The sequence below is a fragment of the Myxocyprinus asiaticus genome, chromosome 26, assembly GCF_019703515.2.
Source record: "Myxocyprinus asiaticus isolate MX2 ecotype Aquarium Trade chromosome 26, UBuf_Myxa_2, whole genome shotgun sequence".
Taxonomy (NCBI): domain Eukaryota; kingdom Metazoa; phylum Chordata; class Actinopteri; order Cypriniformes; family Catostomidae; genus Myxocyprinus; species Myxocyprinus asiaticus.
The window spans coordinates 6,404,850-6,423,295 of NC_059369.1; the positions used below are offsets into that span (position 1 = coordinate 6,404,850).

Consider the following 18,446-nt stretch of genomic DNA (forward strand, 5'->3'; position numbering starts at 1 on the left):
TGTCATAAGATAGCATTGTGTGAGGAACTGCGATATGTCCAACGAGCCACATAAAAGTCATTTTGCAAAAATTTAGATATAGTTGTGTGTTTATATGAGACCAGGTTGCCTTTTTGGAACATGATAGCCTCTATTACTATTCACACTCAATTGTCCATATAAGCAGTTTTTTATTTATTTATTTATTTATTGATTGATTGGTTAATTCATATGAAATATTACATGTTCAAGACTAGAGTTTGTTTTTTGCTTTTTTTTTTGTTTTTTTTACCTCTCAGATTCTAGGATTTGTCTTACCTTTTCCTACTCTCTCTGTTTTCAAGTTTTTTTTTTCTTTTCCAAAGCATTCATGTCTACACACCTCTTTCGTTATTGACTTTTCAATATGATTTTATGTGGGCCTGATTTGGCACTTCTCCGTGTGGCTCCTGCCCAAGAATCAATGCTCTTGTCTTTCGGGTTTGTACATGATAGAAGTTTTCAGAGTGAAGCTGGCCGATAAACCTAGCATGATCCACACGGCTGATTTTGGCAAGGTTGCGCCCATTACCCCTCTCATAATACATACAGTAGCAGAGAGAAAAGGGAAGCTCTCAGCCCAACACTCTAGCTCTATTGTCGCCAAGGAATGCTAATGCAAGATTTAATTCTTCTAATGAATCCTGAAAACCACAGCAACCTGCCTCTTGTGGAATTTAAGCCTTAATTTATGACGCTGTTGAGTGAACAGGGAAATGCATATATGCAGACTTCCTAAAACTTCCCGCAAGGAGTTTCCAATTAGAGGATGGGTTTGGTTTGAGCTCCTCATCAAAGGTTTCATTAAGGATTAAAATGAGCTGACTGTTAAAGCTGTTTCCTAAGAGATACCAAACCAAAAGTGTCATAAAAGCACCACAAAATGAAGTGGCTGCTTCAGCAATTGTGTTTCTCATCTCAGATATGCTTTTTTATGACTCTATCAGTTTAGGTTTAAAGGAATATTTTGGGTTCAATTCAAGTTAAGCTCAATCGACAGCATTTTTGACAATGTTGATTGCCACAAAAATAATTTATGACTCGTCCCTCCTTTTCTTAAAAATAAAAAAATCTGGGTTACAGTTAGGCATTTGAGGCATGATGGATGTGAATGGGGCCAATCTGTAAACGTCAACATACTCTGATTCAAAAGTATAGCTACAAGACATAAACAATATGCATATTTACATGGTTTTAGTGTGACCAAATCGCTTATTAAATGTTTCTTTGTAAAATTTTATCCAATTTTACAACTTCGTTGCCATGAATTCATTGCCATGACTTTGTTGCCATGACTACATTGCGCTGTAAACCCTAAATCTCTAAAAGAACCACAAAAACGTTAAAATAATAAACACATTTTAACAGAAGAATTAATGTGTTTTTATACAATTAGAAGCTTTACATATCAGCCTTTAAACTGGCTTCCATTGTTAATGCCTCACTGTAGCCTCAGTTTTTGCTTTTTTTTTTTTTAAACAAAAGATGGGATGCGTCAACATAATTTTTTTAAATATGTTAAAATCCTCACATAATTTTCATTAACACTGGCTTTCATGACACTTTGTTTAGGGTTAGGTTTAAGGTTTAGGGTAGAGAAGTAGGCTTTGTTAATTAAAAAACTGGAAACACTTTATAATAACTACACAGTATAAAGTATCTGTAAAGCATTAGTTTATAGTCAACTGATCATTTATAAACTATTGTTCCTACATTAATAAGCTACATACAAATAGTTTGTTATTTGTTTATATTAACTGTAGCAAATTATTTTTTATTGTTTAATAGGTTCATTTAGAGGCAGTTTGATTTTTTTTTTTTTTTTTTTTTTACATGAACAAGGCATGAATTCATAATAAATAGAGAAATTATATATGTAATAAATTGGATTTACATTTAGACGTAATTAATGTATTTGTTACATTAGTAGTTTTAGTAACACTTACTATTAAAGCAATTATTACTTAATATATAGGTCATAATAAAGCATCGACTAATTGCTAACTAAGCATTTTGCGTGATCTAATCTAAAGTGAGAACTGTATATGCCTAATTAAACATTTATTAATAATCCATTACTCTGAAAACTTGGCCCTGAAATAATCATCTCCACATCATCTCAATCACAAAGGCTCAAAACAAAAAAAAAAAAAAAGAAAAAAAAAAAAAGGAATAATAGTGAGAGAGGAAAATCCACAGTTTATTAAAAGATTGCTCAAATGCCACTTTAGCATGTCTCATCCTATGAAGCTTTATGAGCAGACTTGTTCTCATTGCCAATTAAAATGACTGTTTAATTCAGTTTCACCAGTGGACCTACTATCAGTATTTCATAACATTTAATCTGATTCCAGAGGGAAAGTCCAAAAATCCTGCTACAGTCTCTGTGCATGCGCTCTTGAAACAGCCATCACGTCACCACGGTCACATGACAGTGATGACAAAAAACTGAAATAGGAAAGTGCATGTAACGTTATATTATTGACGTTAAATTATATTTTGACAATTCAGTGCCTCTTAAACTTCATTATTTCCTTACTATTATTCGCCTAAAATTTCTCTACTAAGCTGCTGAAGTGTACGAGCGACGTTGTCATGCCGTACATGTTACTTTTCTCAGCGCTGGGCCGGATGGACCAATAACAGTAGTTTATGGTTAATGGATAGGGCCTTTTATGTAATAATTTTCCAGAGATTGCAGTGGTGGATTTGTATCTCAGGAACCAATCCTTGTAGTAAAAAGACACAAGCACAGTATTTAATGTACAAATGTCTGCAGTATGACAAAAACACCCTAAGATTTGAATGCTGATCAACGAAGAATTCTGCTTTCAGGATTCAGGCCAGGAGAAGCCCCCTTCAGGAAGACACATTTGCCTCTCATAGAAATGTTTTTTTAGCCAAATCACCAATTTGAAGTTTCAGTGAGCAAAGTTAGATATTCAATACATCAACAACTTTTATTTCTTCAAAGAAAATGCAAATGTTTAAGTTTGCAAGGCACAAAAATAGGACTTGATGAAATATTTGTTTTCCCAAATTCTGTTTTTCATTTTATTTTTTCTGAATTCCATGTTTAAAAGATTAATACTTTTTTTTTAATAAAAAATATGACTAATCAAATTAATTAATAAAGAGTTCACCAAAGTTGAACTCATCAAAAAAGAGTTCATCAAATGAATTTTTTTATTTCATTTAATTGTATCAAATAAAATGCTTCAATAACATCTTCAGCTGAATCTAAAACAGTTATTTTTTTAGTCAAATAACGTGAGCACAACAGAGAAAAACTGTATAAATTAAAAACTTACTGTACATTCAGTACAACAGCACACTTTCTTGTGAAATTTGCTAAAATATATTTCTGATATAATAGTATTATTATTATTATTATTAAAATGAATATTACATTTTTACTATGCAGTAGTAATATATTTTTTGTCATAATTTTTTCAATTTCACACATTCATTTAAACCAAAATTTATTTTTATGGATCATTGTGTCATTTTCTGTCTGTTTGACGGGTGTTTCACACTTCTGGATAAGCAGTTCGCTATGTGGTTGTTTGATTGTTATACCGTAAGAGGCTGCAATTTCATGAAATAAATAGTCTGGAATGTGCTGCACGCTTCACATTAAATGAGCATTTTGCTCTCTGTAATCTAATACACAGATTACTAAAGTCATAATGTGATGTTTTAGCAGGTCAACGCCTTCACACATCACTTTAAAGAGTGCAACACAAGAGAACTAGATATTTCTTAAATGAAGTCACAGGCTGCTGTGATTTAATAATCAGGCTAGGACACATGTACAACACATTTACAAGATCAACGAAAGATTTAGTGACAACGCAGTACTGGCCAGAAAGGGCGAAACTCTCACACTGGCCCCGGGCCAGCTGGCCATAATTACTGTTGAACCATGTTAAGAAATGTTTAATTAGGCATATACTGTATAGTTCTCACTTTAGATTAGGTCACGAAAAATGCTTAGCTAGTATTTTATGAAGTATTAATTGATTTAATAGTAAGTGTTCCTAAAACATTAACATACACATTAATTAAGCAGAAATGTGTATCCATTTCATTACATATTTAATTTATTTATTAACTATGAATTTATGCTTTCTTAATGTTCTCATAAACACTTCTTTACCACTGGTTTGCATCAACTAAAATACATCAGTTAGGTGTGATTAACAAGTTGCTTACTAAGGATAAAAAAAACATTATCAAACTGCCTATATATTAACTTATTAAACAATAATAAATCATTTGCTAGAGTGAATATAAACAAATAACATGCTATGTATATGTAGCTTATTAATGTATTAATAATGTAGGAACAATAATTTATAAATGATCAATTAACTACAAACTAATGCTTTACAAATACTATATACCGTGTAGTTATTATAAAGTGTTACATAGCATCAACATTAAAAACATCTGTTTGGGAGAACATTAAGCAGTGGACTTTTCACCTCGAAACTCAACCTAGTCTCATAGAATGAACATTATTATAACTACATTTTTGCAAACTGATTTTGCAAAAGTCACCACAGTTTCCTGGTGAAATGGACCTTTTTCACACTCTGGGTTTTGGAACGCAGAAGTAAACGATTGCGGGGTAAACTTTGACAGTGATGAACTGGAGACCACAGCAAATATCATTTGCTCCAAGAGCAAAAAAAAAAAAAACCTCTTACATTTGAATGACATTGAGAAGAAGAAAAAAATAGAGAGCGGTGGATTAAGACAGTCAGATGGGAGAAGATGGCAAATTTACTGTCACTCTCTCAGCAGCTGTAATAGAAACCCCCTCACAGCTGTGGTTATTAATTTTTTTAAACTAATTCCAGGGCAATATAACACAAAGCATAATTTTATAAACTTACACTCAATATTTAAAAAAAATTAATCATATAAAAAAAAGTTTGCTAGATTTACGCTGCTAAATATGTCAGAAACGTGTCATCTCAGTCTGTGAAAAAGGTCTATTAACACTAGAGATGCTACAACAACTGTGCGTTTTATTCACTTTCACACAATCATGAGTAGAACGGCTGATTATGACTTTATAAACACTTATTTTTAGTTCTGTTACTCACACTCTGCTATGTTATGATATCGACACACTTTTACTCTAACACATCTTTTGAAAAACTATACATTTTAATGCTTGTATTACAGACTCACCTACAGTTACACACTTTTTCCAGTGTGATTAGCTTGCTCAGTTGCTCACCTGATAGAGTGTTAGATTGGACTCTGAAGACCATGGTTTGAGCCCAGTCAAGTACGCAAGCTGACAAGCTAGACAAAAGTTTCATAGAAGCAACGTGAAATGACATGGTTGCTTGAGAAATGTTTTTTTTTTTTTTTTTTTTCATTTCGCATTTCCTTTTAGGACACTGTTGGTTAGGTTTAGGTAAACGTTTTTGTTTAGGGAGGTACGTTTCACTCATTAAACCTCCATCTAACATTCACCTTTAAAACCTTTTCACTTTCACTTTTTGGCAGCCCTCGCTGGACATTTAATTGGGAAATTGCAGCAAAACGTATTGTGAAGCACGTAATTTCGATTTGCAAAAATGTTGCCACGGTGAGTGATGGGCAGTAGCTTCGCTACAAATTGCCAAGCTATTAGCTTAACTACATTTCTGAGTAGCGAAGTGGTAGCTTCGCTAGTTTTTAAAACAAGTAGCTTTTTAGCACGCAAAGCTATATTTTTGATTAGGTAGCAGTGTAGTTTTGACAAACGCTACACCTCTACATCATATATCACACTGGTATTTACTATCACCAGCTTTGAATCAGCACTAAAGATATCAGACTCACAAATAAATCGGTCATCTGAGTTGGTTCTTTACAATGAATTGGTCACACGTGATAGCATATCGGTCTGAATCGATTTGCGATTCAATCTGAATGACTGCTGAATCATTTGGTGCGCACTCTCACTTGCCAAAACGCTTACGGAATATTTTAAAATATGGAAAATAATGATAACGCTGGTTGCAGTGGATCTACAATCTATGGAAACGAAACCTGCAAATGTGTTCTGTCGTTTGCCAGCAGGGTTGGGGAGTAACGGAATACATGTAACGGGATTACGTATTTAAAATACAAAATATAAGTAACTGTATTCCAGTAATTGTAGTCATTGGTAATTAGAATACAGTTACATTCAAAAAGTATTTTGATTACTGAAGAGATTACTTTGCATTTTATTGTCATTTGTTTCATTTAATATTTAGTCCTTTCAGATGGAAAACATTTATACATATAAATGATGTGATCCAAAGTGCATTTGAACAGCGGTGAAACACTTTCTTATGATGTGTTACATTCATACGAGCAGACAGAGAAGTAAGTTTGAAGTAAGTTTGGAGCAGAAGAAATAGAAATAAACCTTGTGTAAATTGTCAGCTTTACGCTAAGCTAAAATGCTATTTCTAGCCATTTTACATGCACGTTACCAGACACGATCATATTTTTTTTAACAAGTAAATTCACGTTAGATTATAATTTCTTTTTTTCTAGTAAGACCTTTGATATTAGGGCAAAAATCATATTCTTGATAATCATTTTTGTATTGTTTTCCTGTAAAAATATCTAAAAATCCTTAAAACAAGATCAGTTTGATTGACACTGCATAAGATATTTTGGTTTGTGAGAGAATGTATTTTTAACATGTGTATTTTGTCTTACTGTACTGGCAGAGTTTTTATAGTCAAAACAAGTAAAAAAATCTACCAGTGCTGAAGAAGTAATCCAAAGTATTTAGAATACATTACTGACCTTGAGTAATCTAACGGAATACGTTACAAATTACATTTTACAGCATGTATTCTGTAATCTGTAGTGGAATACATTTCAAAAGTAACCCTCCCAACCCTGTTTGGCAGTGATGAAGGTCTTTATTAAGTTCAACACGTGTGCAGCTTGTGAACAACTTCTGCAGGTAAAGACATTTTACCACCAAAAAAGTAACAAAACATTTAGTAGCCTATACAAAAACACATCAAAAAAGTACTATGGCATTACCAAGTATTTTGGATATGTACCATCACCATGTTAAGACAATGGTATATGAATAAGTTAATCATATATTAATGTACCATAGCAGGACCATGGTATTATTTGAATTACCTTGAAGCACCATTTAAATTCAATTGCACAATATATGAATATAGTAAACATATATCAAATTACCATGATAGTACCATGGTATTCTTTGAAGAACTTTGAAGCACCATGTAAATACAGAATAGTACGTAAATATGGTAATTGTTTCTCAAAGTACTATGGTATTACCATCTAATACTATCAGATATCACATTGTTATTGCCCAGATGTGCTATTTCACACACAAGAAATTTGGCCTCTGATCAGAAGCTTTTAGGACATACAGAAATGCAATAGCTAGACACAGAATTACAGGATAAGATGAATAGTATATGTATGAGTTTTTATACAGGAATGTGCAAAGGAAATTATATTTAAATGGACATGGGTTTCTAGAGGTAGTAGGATAGATATGAAAAATAAAATGCAAAAATAGTGATTTTTCATTTTGACCACATGGTTTTGTATAGGCAGCATGTATAAATATCAATTTACATGTTTTTTTTACATGCACATACATTTCATATTGCATACTTTATTGCACTATACTGTACCATGGCTTAGATATACATCATATAATTAGTATTTTAGATGCTTTGTCTATGACACTATGCTCTGGTGGCTTAAATGTAGCAAGCTACTTTTGGTGTGTAGCTTGTAGTGTAACTTGCTACTTTCTCTGAGGTGTAGCTTTAAGCTTAACTAATTTTTTTTTGTTGAGTAATTGGTAGCTTATCTAGCTACATTTATTGAGTAGCTTGCCCAATACTGACCACAGTAACGTAATTTTCATGAGATCAGGCTTGAGGTTTGGCAGAGGAATATTCAGGGGCTGTTCATCTTAACACTACAGCACATTCTGACATTCTAATTTATTTTTGTATCCAACTTTTAAGCCCTTTCCTGTTTCAGCAACTCTGTGGGGTCCATGCAGAAATGGATTGTTTGGGAAAGTTCAGGAAAGGCCTATTGCCTTGGCAGCATGAAATAGCAAGGTTCACCTGCAAGGTGACCTTAAAGCCCTTAAACACCTTTGCTTGAGAGCTGGGTCACATTGCCCAACATCAGGGCCAGCCTCAGTACTGCTCCTGAGGCTCAATGAAAGCAAATCCCTGCAGCCATGTTCCAGTTTCTAGAAGAAGCACATACTAAAAGCAGAGTAGAAGGGGTGGGTGGTATGACCAAGGTCGTATATCATATGATGAGTAGTTTTTATATCATGGAAACAGTAGGCCTATATATCACAATAGTTATTTTTATTATAAATTCAACTATCTATCTATCTATCTAGCTATCTATCTATCTATCTATATATATATAAAACTCTTAGAAATTCTTATTGTCATATAGTGAGTTATATACTTTACAAATTAAAGCAGCCTGATCTCCTGAAAATGACATGACTGCTGCAACATTTTTGCAAAATGAAATGACGTGGTTCATTACGTGTAATGACACGTATCTTTGCAGTTTCGAGGTGAAATGTCTAACTTTACATTTTTATTAATAAATTGAGATGAGTTTCAGAAGCATTGAAAACGGAGTAGGGGTTTTGGTTGACAGTGTAAAAAAAAATTCTATAACAATCTATACAAAATATTAAACAAATCTGCCCACACAAACAAGTGCAAATAAGTACAATGGAAAATTATTTATTTTAGACAAAACTAACTTACTTGTAAAATGACAACCTTATGTAATCTTTATTGCTATATATTTGTTGTTCAGAGTAGTGAGGCATACTGAATAAAGGAAAGCTGCAGGTTCAAACACACCACAGAATGATCCTAGAGCTATTACTATTGTGTCCTTTCTGTGAACTAGGTATCTAACCTCAGGTTGCTCCATAGAGACTGTCCCTGTAATAGGCAGAATGTCATGCATTTTGCATTAAAATATCAGCTGAATGACAGCTTCACTTGCATATGACACATAAATATGAGCATTAACATAGTATTTAACATACACTGTATTTAATACACTATTACATTTATTATGATCAATCTAGTGCAAGTGTAATACCAGTGTTTAGTACATTGAATACCATAATAAACACATATTGGTCACATGCACAACACACATAGTGATACTGTAATTTTTGTGAAAGAGAATAAAATGTATCACTGTTTTTGCGTTTCTACTGTTTATTTTGATGAGGAAACTGCCAGGATACATAGAATGAGCCATGTAAAAGTAATATTGCAAAAAATTTAATTATTATACCGTTATTCTGTGAGACCAGGTTGTATTAAAGATAATTCATCTCAGTTTATTTAAAAAAAAATAATAATAATAATAATTGATGGATGCAAACCAAAAGAGAACAAATGAAAACTCATACTGAGCACAATCTGTTATAGTAGCATTTAATCTGAAAAGAGTGTGACATATGTCAGTGATGGTACTATTCTTTTAGAGTAAAAAATAAATACAAATAAAATAATAATAATAATCTGATAATTATTTCAGAATATAAACACTTAGACATTGTATCTGTTTAAAACACGTACAGAATCATGGTTTATATTCTTACATATTTTTATTTTAGAATATACTTGTCCACTCAGCAAATAAAAAATAGCAAAAGATCCCATAGACTTCCATCGAATGTGTATCTATGGATCAGGATGTCATTGGGACTTGAGGATGGTCTGCTTTGACTTGGGCCTGTAAGAAACCATCTTGCAAACATTTAGTAATACCCTAGAAACCACCTAGTAATGCCATAGCAGCGCCCTAGTAACCATCCAAAACACCCAGGCATTTCATAAACATAAATAAGTTTATACTGTGTATACATATAAAGAAAGTTTAAGGATGTTTTAAAAGGAATTATATATTATATATATATATATATATATATATATATATATATATATATATATATATATATATATATAGGGGTGGCCAGATGTCCTGTTTTTCCTGGGACAGTCCGTATATATGCACTTTTACTAGTGTCCTGACTTATTCTGAAACATTATTCTGAAAAATGTTTTGTCACGTATTTCCCATATCCTAAAATGTCTCTATCACCTATGCAGCTTTCTCAGTCACATGAGTATTCTAATCAAAGGTAGCCAAGGATACGTCTTGTAAAACCAATAAACTCACACCATGTTATTTGAAGTACATGATTGGATTAAACTATTGCCTATCAATAGACGTCCAGTTAGTGAACTGATTGAAGAATCAGTCAGTTTGAAAGAGCACACAGATGAAATTGCGGCTGGATGTCAAGGAAGCGTGCCTGTACATTTAATGAGGATCTTCAAAAAGAGTTTTTAAGAATTTCTAAAAAAGGAGTCACAGACAGAGCCTAGTAAAGTGAGGTGTCAGATTTGTGGAGCTCACTTTTCGATTGCCCATTGAGGCCGCACCAACATCACGCAGCATGTTCATACAAAAAAGCATGTGTATGCTGCTAAAAGTAAGTAAGTGTGCACCACCAAGTGTTAGCAGTTTTTTTTTTTTTTTTTTTTTTTTGTGAAGCAAAGTTCTGAATCTTATCATTCTGTTGTTCACGGGCATAGCTTTGCATATTCATGACCTGAGAAAAGTCTTGCAGGCCAGTCTGGAGGAATCATTCATACCCTCTGATATTAAAAAGCAGTTGGATGCACTGGTTGAAGCTGGTGACATGCGAGCGGATGATTTCTTTTGTGCAGTGAGAAACTTTTATTCAGCATTGGTGGATTACCTCCAAAATTGGAGCCGCTCATTGGAGAACACAGAAAATCTTAAGTGGGCCCTACTGAGAGACATCCCAGAATGGAAAGACATTCAGAGCAGCCTCGGCCACTTCTACTCCAGAATCCCTGCTCTCTGTTTGATTGACGAAACCACGCTCTTTGATGAGTGGGCTTGCACAAAAAACATTGTCACTTGTCACATCACTGAGTGGAACATGAACAAGACAGCCGCATCTGAGAGATAGACAGACATTTTTCGTGAGCCGGAGAGCAAGACCATCAACTTCGGAGTCTTTGCCAATGTCGTGGAGTTTGTTTTATGCCTGCCTGGGACATCTGCATCTGTGGAGCGTGTGTTCTCATTAATGAATGCAGCATGGACACCGGATAAATCTCGACTCAGTGTAACAGTCATGAAGGCAATGCTTTTCATACATCTTAATTTTGGACTGGACTGCTCTGCATTTTTCGATAAACTCTTGAAAGACGAGCACATACTGAGAAAAATTGCTGCTTGAGAAAAGTACAAGGTGACAACAGTTACAGGTGCGGATGCACCCTCTACTTCACATTGATCTGCACCTAGGTAAGGATATGTCCATTTCATTTTTGCTGGGAGGGGGCTGTCCTGTTTTCCACAAACAAGAATCTGGTCACCCTATATATATATATATATATATCCTAAAACTTTATTTTTATTTCCAGGTTTTAATGAGATTTTGAATCTCAGATTTTCAATGTAGACATTTTAACCCCACTGTGTATTCTGAATTAGGGAGCATCCAAAGTAGCAGAGCAACAAAAATCAGCCTATAATTATAGTAAAAAAAATAAATAAAAAAATGCCTATGCTTTTCATGTAATGTCCTTTGGGAGCTCCATTGGTTCATGTGATATCTCAGGAAATATTACTATTTTCATCTGGAAATTTAATATCATTTTCATTCAGAGTACCTCCACATCATCTGCAATCGTGCTGGAATCCCTTTGTGGATGTGTCCACCGACGGTCCCTGAAAGACGATTTCTAATCCATTTCTTCTTCCAGCATGAGTGAACATAATGATGAGTCTCACTTTCTCTCCCACGACGAGATGAATCATGTGTTCCCTAAATTAAATCAAATTGATTTTAAAATGACTCAGGCCTGGGCTGCAAATGCTCTCAAATGAGCTTAGATGTTCACAGAGCTCAGACTGCTCTCCATTTCTGGTTTGTGTCCTGACTGGAAAAAAGGAATGAGAAATAGAAAGTAAACTCTCGGGTCAAAGTGGGTTCATCACTATGAGAGCATACTCACTGTTTGCTTATTTCTTTCTTTATACGTTCTAATTTCTTTCTTAATGTCTTTCTTTAAACATACAAACTAAATAACCTGCAATATACATAGAAAATATGAACAAATACAGAGCACAGAAGAGGCAAGAACTCGGTTGATTGTATACACCACCAGAGTGCGATTACAGCTACCAAGCACCTTTAAGACCTGCTGAGGAACTTCAAGAGATGGCAAGAACGCTTTGTAGCCTTTAAGGAAGCCATACAATCTACAAGAGTTCATGGAATAGTGATAGAACAAGGTCCTTGTTTTCATTTAGTATTGAAATAGGAATAAGCGTTTAGTATTGACATATCCAGTGCCTGTTGTGTGGTGCTTTGGCTCTGTTTCTGGCTCAACTCAAAAGCCGTGGCCTCACATTGCAGACAGAGGTAGTTGTGCATCGGTCTGCTCACAACTATAGAGGCAATTCTGGTTTTGATTTGAACAAAGAGTTCTAGCTAGAGGGTTGCCTTTAAAGCCAACCAATCAAGCCCTTCAGGCAAAATTAGGGAAGCCTAAAATGCCAATCTCTGAAAAGCAGTTGGTAAGGACAAAGTGATCATATCTGCTGTTGACAAATTTCTGGAAAGGGTATGCCATTATTTATAAAATGTTTGTGTTTCCTCTAGTTATTATAGAAGGAGGTAATTTCATTGCTCTCATAATATTGAAGTTTTATAAACAAGAACTTTCCAAATAGTGGTGGTGATTTTGATTCATCGTTCATTATGGTTTCATTCACTGATATTTTCAGTGACCATTTCTGAGATTTCATATTTACTTCCGTAGGTGGACAAAGGAGCGTCTTTTATGTTATGAGTGAGTCATGCAATTATTGGCTCAACTGATTCATTAAAAAATAAAATAATTCACCACCGAAACAATGGAGCTTCTCCGCTTTCTCGTGTTGGTGTTTTTCCAAATAGTGGTGGGGATTTTGATTCATTGTTCATTTTGATTTAATTCACTGAAACATTCAGTGACAATATTTTGAGATTGCATATTTACTCCAGTAGGTGGCATCAGATCAGCATATTTTGTATGATTCATGAGTTATTCAATAATTGACTCAACTGATTTGTTAATAAACACAGAATGAAACAATGGAGGTGAACGAAAGTGATTTGTTCCCTTAAAAGATCTGTTCAAAAACACTGATTTGTTTACAAACAAAACACTGCTAGTACAATACCTGAATATTGAGATCAGTGCAGAGAGTGAAGTTGTGCTTGATGCTTTGGAACAATTTTTGCTGGCAAAGAAGAAATGCATGAACTATCTGGCCAATTTTTGTCCAAAACTTTATCCAGTATTCTTCACTTGTTTGTCGGACCATTGTATAAAAGCAATATCACACTCGCAATGGTGTTGTTGTTCCATATATCAGCACGTCAGTAATTACATCATAATCACACTGTAAATCCACATGTTGTTCTAAAAGTACATTTACCCTGAAATCAGCCCCATTCAGCTGAATTACTGACAAGCAGCATTCCCCACATTTTTTGCATAATTTCTGATGTGAATACATTTCTCTCTAGCAACCTCTGAGACAGGTTCTGATCCTCTGGGAACCAGGAAGTTATCACATTCATATAAACAACGCTGAGTGTGTTTTGGGGATTGCATTTTTACTCTGAAATTAGTTTAGTTTAGGCTTGGGGTTTGGGTTAAGGTGTAGACTTTATAAAATATGCATTCCTGTTGACTGTATTATGTCATTTAGAACTAAAACTACTAGTGTTTTGCGCAAATCCATGGGTATTACAAACAGAAACTGGAGCTCACACTTGCCCATACGTTCAAAAGCATTTACAGCTTTGCACACTGAGAGCAATGTTTTGAATTTCAATAACCCTACACCTAACCCTCACAGAAACATGTGCATTTAAATTCATGAAATTTATGAGATTTAAAGCTAAACATGATATGGCTGATTTATGACCCAATTTTACTAGTGAGGTCCAAACTATAAGTCTGACCCACTGTGAGGAAAGTTTACCATTCCAGACAAAAAATAAATGTATAAAAATAAAATAAACATTTGTATTCCTGTGAAAAAACAATTTTTTTCTCACAGCTCTGAGTTTATTGAATGATGTTTGCAAATTAAATGATAGATAACAAATAACTTATTTTAAGTCTTCTCTTTGTAACACCATGGTCAGGTTTGACTGCAAACAAATTGTGGTATCATTGCAAAAACTGACATTTCAAAACAAATATAAAAATAAAATAACTGAACTTTGAAAAAGTAATGGTCTTTGATTATGTCTAAATACAGTATATATCCAAATGCATACATTTCACAATTTTTGTATATTATTTTTTATTTTGTCATCATTTACACTCATGTAATCACTAGTAACAGATAAATTGTGAAGAACGTACTGGTCACTTCTTTCCATCCAATTACAATAAATGTGTGCTGGAACATTCAAGTTCTAAAAAAGCACCATAAAAGTATTACAAAGGTAGTCCAAAGACTTATGCACTGTATTGCAAGTCTTCTGAAGAAGTCATACAATAGATTTGTGTGAGGAACAGAACAAAACTGAAGTTTTATCTACCTTTGTAGAAGACCAGCTTGGACATTCTGCCAAAGATCTTATTTGGTATTACTTATTTGGTATTACTCAAAACATGACAAGACCCATCGTGGATGGGTCTTGTCCTCATTGCGAGAACATGACCATGGCAACGTTGTGGTTGCGGCTTGCCTTCGTAAGAAAGCAAGCCACCCCAGCGGCTCCCCGCCTTGGTCCTTCTACCTACAGGTATGAGGCCGCGTCGGTTAGCACTGGGGGTGATTTGGGGACTCCAATGGGACCATCTCCGCCATGTAACCTCCCACAGACCTCCCATTCCTCAGCACGCTCGCTTGCCCCGGTCGGGCTCTCGGATGAGGCCACCGGCTCGTCTCAGGGCGAGTTCGACCTTTTATTCGGGGCCCGGGAGGACAATGAGCTATCGAGCGCAGCATCAGAGAGCGGGCTCGTCCACTCTGACATGGAGGCTTCGGCTGGGCTTCCCCCTTCGGGTGTGGTCGCCCAGTCTCAGGCCGACACGGAGATTACGGACATGCTTTCCCGGGCAGCTGCGAGCATCGGGCTAGAGTGGAACCCTCCACTCTCCCCTGAACCCTCGTGGCTCGATGATTGGTTCTTGGGCCCAGAGCACCACTCACGGCCGCGCCCCGCCCCGGTTCCTTTCTTCCCGGAAGTGCATGAGGAGCTGACAAGATCGTGGGGGGCACCTTTTACTACCCGGTCCTGATCTTTCAGCTCCCCCGCTCTCACTACCCTCAATGGTGGGGTGGCCAAGGGGTTTTCAGTGATCCCCCAGGTGGATAAGGCGCTCGCGGTACAATTGTGCCCGCAGAGCACCACCACCTGGCGTGGGCGCCCGAAGCTCCCATCCAGGGCCTGTAGGTTTACGTCGTCTCTGATGTGACACCATTGAGGACTTTTCCCAGCAGTTCTCGGCAGTGAAGCGGCAGACGGAGACCATTCAACACATCCTGCCCCGGCGTGGCTCAAGACCCCGCACCCTGTCTGCTCGTTGCCAAGGGCGTCCTCTTGCAGCAACAGCACCAGCTCCGCCGCAGCCCGCCCCTGTGGCCCGGCCCCGGCGTGGAAACCACCGCAGGAAGCAGATGCCACCCGTCTCACGGCCGGCCGCCAAGAACCCTAGGAAGGCTTCGAAGCGCCCCTGAGACAGGCGGCCCAGGGACGAGGAGACCCGCTTCTAAAGAGCTGGTAAACAGACCACTCCGTGCCCCGGTGGAGGGCCGGGAGGATAATCTTTTGATTCATCTTTCGCCGCATGCCCAAGAGGCTGCAGTACCCAAAATTTTGGCAGGTTTGGCGCTCCAGCGGCGGACCCCCCCGCCCCTGCGTGCCCAGCTGTGGCACAAACATATACACACCGGGTTGGTTCCGATGGACTACGGGGATGATGTTCCTCCTCCCCCCTCCTCGACCAATCTTATGGTGGGCGTCAGGAGCCAGGTAAGTGCTTCGATGTCTCTGGACTCAGCACGGCCACGGGGTTTGAGCCCCCTCGAATGGCGCCTCAGGCTCCACCCAGCCGCGAGGCCCCACCCACTGGTACATCTGACATCCCCTCTGCGAGGCACATGTATGCAGTGGGGCTGCCATGGGACTTCTCCTCATGACATACTTCCGACAAGACTCGGTAAAACCATGTGATATATTTCCACTCAAAATACCCCCCCCCCTTTTTTTCTCTGGGTGGGGTGTGGTCTCCGCGGTGTCTTCCCCTTGGGAGTGACACCCCCCTTGACGCAGACATTTACGGCCCCCAGTCGGTGAACAAATTCCACTCTTTTTGTGGAGAAAAAGAGGAAAAGAGGCCACGGCTGGGCTAGCCTGTCCTTATTTGTTGGGCAGTCGACTTGTTCCCAAAGGACCAGTCGATACTCATAAGATTGTTGGGGGAGGTTATGTGACGGCCTGGTGCGCTGGCTACGAGGCACACAGCGATCTGCCCATCTCGCACCACCTGTCCACGTAACACAGTTCAGCTAGTTGTGGCGTTATGTATAGGGACCCCTAGTGTGTGGCAGATAGGGAACGTCCTGGTTACTTTCGTATCCTCTGTTCCCTGATGGAGGGAACGAGACGTTGTGTCCCTCTTGCCACAACACTGAACTACCCGCTGAAATGGCCGGGACCTTGTCTCGGCTCCTCAGCACAAAACCTGAATGAGTGGTTGCATACCAGCTCCTTTTATACCCGTATGTCCGGGGGAGTGGCATGCAAATTCCACTCGCCGATTCCCATTGGCCTTTTTTCAAAAAGCAGGGGTGTTTGGGGCTCCCAAGAGTGACCCCTAGTGTCACTACATCGACACAACGTCTCGTTCTCTCCATCAGGGAACGGAGGTTACGAAAGTAACCAGGACGATTCTCATGCTAGCAGACAAAAAAACAAGTTGTGCATTAAATGTCAAGACAACAGCAAGGCAGCTCTGATATAGCATTTCAAATACACAAAACTAAAGCCTAAAACATAAACTTAACCAAAATAGCGCTGCTATTTCCTTCAGGAAATGCAAATCTAGCATTGTGTTCTGGGTCTGAAAGGACAAGAGATGGTAGAATCTGTAACCCGGTGTGTAACAAAGCTGGGGCATTACTGCATGACAGACTGAGAAAACAAAGTATGATGTCACTGAATAATAAAGAATGATGATCTTTAACCCACAGTTGTAAAACCTCTTTTCCATTGTGTCAATCACCAATGAAGACCTTCGCATGAAACATTGTTTAATTATTTATACAGCTTTTATGAGATTCTGACGCGTCACTCCATCAGTAGTAAGGCCAAGGAAGCTTCATGCATCGCTTCCTGTCAAGAAAATATATATATTTTTTTTTTTTTTAAAGTTTTTCATTGGTCAGACATCATCTTCTCTCTGTCCAGTTTTATTCTCTGTAAAGTGTGTCAATAGATAAGCCAATAGAATGTGTGTGCTACAGTGATTTCACAATGTGCCTAAGAATAACCCTTGCCCATGGTAAAATCACTGTATTGCATGGCTTTTTGAGGCTTGTTGCTTCAGCCTGATCACACAGTGAAATCAAAAAGAGTAGGTCGACTTTATTTATTTTTTTTTAGCAAAAATCTATATATGCGGACTAGGGATGTCAATTTTCAGACATTTCCATTATCAATTGTCATGGAAATTAACAATCAGTTAATCAATTAATCGTTAACTTTAATATCGCAAAATGCACATGGAGGGCTCCAAATAATATATGCATGTATCCTACTGTTTAATCATAATTTAAATGAATACATTTAAGAAATGCAAGCATTGGCATTATCCTCTTAAAATATTCTTAGTTCAGTGTATTTTAATACATTTAGGCTATGTTTAGTATGGATTTGTGGATTGTTGAAATACGGTTAATTATAATTTGTATCTTAAGATACTTAAGATATATAACTTGTATACATATTCATGTTCATTAAAACATTTCAGACCTTTGGACTTATTTTTTATTAGAAATTAAGTCAAATCACAACATGCTGTGTAAACACAGTACATAACACAGGCTACCGCTTCTCTGGTGATGGTGAGATGTGAATGTGCCTTCGTGCTTTCCTGGGCGATCGCTGACATAATTGTAGGTTGGGATGAAACAAGGATATCAATAGTGCTTGTTGTTATGTTGTACTTTCATGGTGTGTGCAAAAAAACATTAATGTTCATTTATTGAAAAGTGCTCCATCATTGCTAACATTTAGCCCGCTT

At 37.1% G+C, this 18,446-nt stretch overlaps 1 protein-coding gene across 1 annotated transcript in view; it reads left to right on the top strand.

Annotated features, from left to right (window-relative positions):
* The window catches only part of LOC127417022 (spondin-1-like), a 313,995-nt gene that overhangs the window by 224,192 nt on the left and 71,357 nt on the right, over nt 1–18,446 (top strand). The gene's annotated exons all lie outside the window — the stretch shown is intronic.